Source organism: Idiotropiscis lumnitzeri, unplaced genomic scaffold, assembly GCF_059441095.1.
Source record: "Idiotropiscis lumnitzeri isolate Australia: NSW breed Sydney's pygmy pipehorse unplaced genomic scaffold, RoL_Ilum_1.0 HiC_scaffold_154, whole genome shotgun sequence".
NCBI classification, from domain to species: Eukaryota; Metazoa; Chordata; class Actinopteri; order Syngnathiformes; family Syngnathidae; genus Idiotropiscis; species Idiotropiscis lumnitzeri.
Genome location: NW_028283692.1, coordinates 347,779 through 352,902, shown reverse-complemented (window position 1 = coordinate 352,902; position 5,124 = coordinate 347,779). Strand labels below are relative to the sequence as shown.

The window sequence follows — 5,124 nt, the reverse complement described above, 5'->3', positions numbered from 1 at the left end:
ATTTTTGATTCCACTTGGCGGCACTGTGTGTATAACAAAATAATAACATTAAGATGTCTTCAGGTCGGGACGTTTTATTTACAGGTGAAGGTTTGGATTTTTAGGAGCATGTGCAGGGGAGTTATTAAGCATTCATTTATTTGTATTAGGTTCATTTTGTCTTCTTATTATTGATATTTGACTGATTCATTAAAAGCAGACAATTATGTTTTAGGTTAATTTTTTACCTGACATGTTTCGGCGAGTCTTTCGCCTTCTTCAGAGTGTCGCATGATGGTGTCTTGAGACCCGTCTTTATCAGCTGATGTTCCATGAGGGTGTGACTTACCTGTCAAAAAAATTAAAAAATCAGAGCAGTAAAAGAACAAGCACAACATGAACATTACAAATCAGCAATCACTGACCACTGCAAAAGGGAAAAGCACATCATGGACTGGGAGAAGGGCAGGGTCATCCGCACCGGAGAGAACAAACTACAGCGCTGGATCAAAGAAGCAATTGAGATCTGCAAGCGAGGCATAAAAACCATGAACAGAGACAAGGGAGACTTCATCCTCTCTACCACCTGGAGCAGCATCTTGGCGGAGTGAACGGACAGCGGGGGGCGTGACTTGCCTTCATTCTTGTGACAGGTAAGGCACGCCTTCATGGAACATCAGCTGATAAAGACTGGTCACAAGACACCATCACAGGGTTCGAAGTTAACTTTAAAAACTGCTTCCCCATAGGGCAAGTGCCACTAAAATTTGCCTTGCCCGAGTGGCCAAATTACTTGCCCAACTTGGGCAAGTGACAATTTTTTTTCTCTTGCCCTGAGTGACTTTTTGTATGACAAAGTGTCTAATTACAAATTGCATGAATTTTTTGTTCGGACAGTTCCCGCCTAGAAAGAATTAAAAATACGTTACAATCATAAGTGTTGCTTATATAAAAATGTATCATGTATTAACACATTAATTAGGTGTCTGCTGACCCAGGATTATGTTATTAAGATAAGATAAGATAAGATGTCCTTTATTAGTCCCACAATGGGGAAATTTGAGGTGTTACAGCAGCAAAGATATAGAGAAAAGGCTCAATAGTGAGCCACGCTGCTGTAAACAGGCAGCCACTCGCGCGGCGCCGGAACCGGTTGTTATGTAACCCCCGATTACTTAAAGATAGTGTTAGTTTGATATTTAATAAATTGGACCAGACTCTAGATTCTCAAAGGCTACAATAGTGATAATTGATAGGTGTGTGAATGAAATAGCTGGAGGCAGAAATGAGCAACAACAATAACTGTATTAACATGGAAAACAAAACAATTATTTACAAATTCACAGCCGGCATCATATACATAAAATAAATCACAAATCCCAAAAATTAGAAATAATAATCCCAAAGTCCTACTGAGCTCAGTAATATTTTGTTTAAGTCAGTCAATGTTCTTTCCGGTAGTCTTGGGGAAAAAAGTCTTGTCGTGGTGGTAATTAGGTGTGTTACCACGTGATGTTCACAAAGAAGTTGGTGAAGACTGTGGTTCCTTTATCGCAGATGTGGTTCTGGGCTCAGGCTCGCCATCTCCATCAAAGGAGAATCCATTCAGTTTCGGATCTTGGTTTAATGCCAAGACAAAAAACCCAGCCTGCATAACAATAATGAAATTATTGTATGCAGCTAATAAGTCTATTATCAGTTTCCAGTATCATCAGTCGCTATAGCTCTATAGTTTTCAATTATCATAAATACTGCATCTAAATATCACATTTATAACAGTTATTAATTTACATGCATGTTTTCCAAATTGTCATTGTAACACATGAAATGAACTCATGAGCTAACAATAAACACATTTCTCAATATGTCCAATTTCTCAATAACCATGTTTTATGGTTTACATATCAATCACTTCAATAAAGAAATAATTGTATAACAAACATAACTGAGTCAATTCAACATTTCACTTTTAACACATATTACATCAAAATGAGCAGTTATACATTTGTTTGTCAACATAAACCTTGCTTTAGAAAGACCTTAAAACAAGTAAAATCAACTCTTTCACTGTAAACAAGCAGTACATTTCCACTCGCGATTAGCATTAGCTTAACGTTAGCTTAGCGTTAGCCTCACATAAACGTTTTTACGACAGTCCATAGCAAGTGCATGGCGACTCACCAATACGACGTTCAAGTACGAACACGGTCGAATTGTCACAGACCCTCAGTTCTCACTGGTATCCACACTTGAGATAAAACATTTCCCAATTAACATTTTATTATTGGTCACATTTATATCAACTTCAATAAGTATTTCACTCACCGAACGGCACATTAGCATTAGATATCGTCACGCAACCTTTCAGTAGGGTGTCCAGGCGTAAAAGAACGATATACACAGCTAATCTCGAGATAGCATCTCGAGAAGGCGGGACAACTTGACTTTGACGAATCAGAAAGTCATAATCAGATGAATGACACTCCAAACAGGAAATCAAGTAGACGAGAGATATACACTTCCTCTTAACACAATAAATGTTTTTTCAAAATAAAATGGTGTTTTCTCTACTGGGTTACATTATGTTATGTTATATATCAAAGAGAATGTGGAATGACACTGAACGATGGAAGGTGGAAGCATGTGGAAAGATCGTGAATGACATTGAATGATTTGGAATGACACTGAAAGATTTTGAATAATACTGAATGACACTGAATGAAGTAAAACTCTCTGGGAACGGGCCAATTCAAGATAGCTGCCGCACTGTGGGGGAGGCTTTGGTACCAAATTTGGAAAGAGACCCAAACGGTTGGGTCCATTTTATATCAGTGTGGGGGTGAAACGTTGGTCTTGGCGGAGCTGTCTGAATATTGGAGAAGTGAGAAGACAAAGTAAAACAGAACAATTAAAATCACTCTTCAAATACATATTGTTTGGTAAGCAGAGCATGATTTACAGCTCACCATTTTATTGCATGCACCAAGCATGTTATACATTTTTCTGTCCACGGGATGGCGTAGTCAAGAAAAATGAAGCATCTCGAAGCCCATTCGTGTGTGAAGTATTTCCCTGCAGGGCTTGGCTGCTTTATGGGGCTTCATTTTGCCATCACTAGTTTTAGATAGTTTTAATTTTTGAAAGAGCATTTTCATTTTACAGTGAACCCTCGCTACTTCGCGGTTAACCTTTCGCGGGTTCAGTGCTTCGCGGGTCTAAAAAATATTCGGGGGCATTGTAGTTTCGCCGAGCGGCACGACGGGGCGCTGGAGCTGTTAGACGGCCGGCATGCGCCGAAGAAGAGCGTGGGCGAAGAGGAGAGTGGACGAAGAAGAGCACGTTCCCCCGGGCACGATTTGGGGCGACGTTTCGCGCGGTTCGGACCGTACCAGAGCTCCGGCCAGCGTGCGTGGCAGTTAAGCCGAAGAGGAACAACTTCCGCCCGGGCACTAGCGGGGCGACATTTCGCTCTGTTCGGGAGCGTACGAGAGCTCCGGAGGAGGCCGGCCGGCGTGCGTGGCAGTTAAGCCGAAGAGGAGCACCTTCCCCGGGCACGGGCGGTGTCAAGCGGCCCCTAAGTTTAACCGAATGGAAGCTCCGGAGGAGGAGGGCATGCTCGCGTCACAGTTAAGCCGAAGAGAAGCACCTTCCCCGGGCACGGGCGGTGCCAAGCGGCCCTTAAGTTTAACCGAATGGAAGCTCCGGGGGAGGAGGGCGGGCGTGTGTCACAGTTAAGCCGAATAGGAGCACCTTCCCTGGGCACGGGCGGGGCGAAATGAAACCGAGTTCAATCGAACGGAGACACGCTTCGGGGGAGCAGGTCCGGCGTGCATGACAATTAAGCCGAAGAGGAGCACCTCTTCCGCCCGAGCACGAGCGGAGCGCGAGGCTGTCAGTTATGAATGAATAAATGAATAAAAAAAATAAATGAAGAATGCCACCTTTCATTTCACAGGGCACACCGGACGGCGTACCAGCAGGTAAAGGTCGAAGCAATTAAAAAAATACAAAAAGAAGTAATTGAATAAATACAAAAATAATGGCTGGGGAATAAAAAAATAATAAGTTTTAATAATAATTTTTTTTTTTTTGTTATAGCATGAATTTCACTCTCTCTCTCTCTACCCGTGTATATATATATATATATATATATATATATATATTTATTAATTTTTTTTTTTTAAACATTTTTGAAGGTGCACCACTACTTCGCACTTTTTTTTTAAGCATTTTTGAAGGTGCGCCGCTACTTCGCAGATTTTCAGTTTTCGCGGGTGGTCTCGGTCCCCATTAACCGCGATAACCGAGGGTTCACTGTATTTTTTTCATTATCGAATTTTATTTTTTTCTATTCAAGTTTTGAGTTCATTTTCGTTTACTAAAATAACCTTGGGCTGCAACTACTATCACAGCAACGGCTCATTATATTTTGGCTGCTAAATATGCCAATTTGTCAGAGAGAAGACCGTGACAAAGAATGGCCCAATCGCAATAAACACTCTACACCATACGTTCCTCGTTGACGTGTACATGGGGTGTTGCAGAGCACAGGTTCCAAGCGTACCGATATTGCAAAATTGGGACAATGCGTGTGACGACACCAACTTCCGCCTCCTATGTCATCGAGCTTGGCGGCACGTTATCATTATGTATTTATTTGTAACAATTTTGACGTGACGTTGAGAGTGATATTAAAACTTAAGTAATGTGGTAGTTAGGAAAAAACCCTGGCTTGGGACCCACCGGAACAAGCTATAGCTTCATTTATACTATTTGAGGCGCTCTCACAATCTGCGGCGCATGCACACAAGGTCGCTAAGTACGCTAGCTGCACTCGGACAAAACACGTAGGTGACTTTAAAAGAGTGACCGAAATTGCACACATGCAACTGTTTATCATAATGTCATAATTCGATATGTACATTTGAAGAGAATTTTTTTCAGCATGGGCACAAGAATTCCACCGAACATCGCCAGTTCAATGGGATTTTGGTTAAGTCCGCAAATAATTGTGGACAATATACTTTGGCTGCGCGCTCGAATAATTTTACTCGTATATACTTCAATGAGGGTGTAGTGTGGGTATCGGGATCTTTAACACGCCCTAACACGAAGCTGACTCTCCAACCGCCACAGCATTTTAAT

General features: G+C 41.7%; 1 long non-coding RNA gene across 1 annotated transcript; it reads right to left on the bottom strand.

Annotated features, from left to right (window-relative positions):
- Nucleotides 1–1,265: 1,265 nt before the first annotated feature.
- LOC148314979 (uncharacterized) lies at nucleotides 1,266–2,539 on the bottom strand. Its single transcript, XR_015841362.1, has 2 exons — nucleotides 2,305–2,539; nucleotides 1,266–2,227 (listed from the first exon to the last, which is right to left on the bottom strand). It is a non-coding gene; the product is annotated as an uncharacterized LOC148314979 (long non-coding RNA).
- Nucleotides 2,540–5,124: the final 2,585 nt, after the last annotated feature.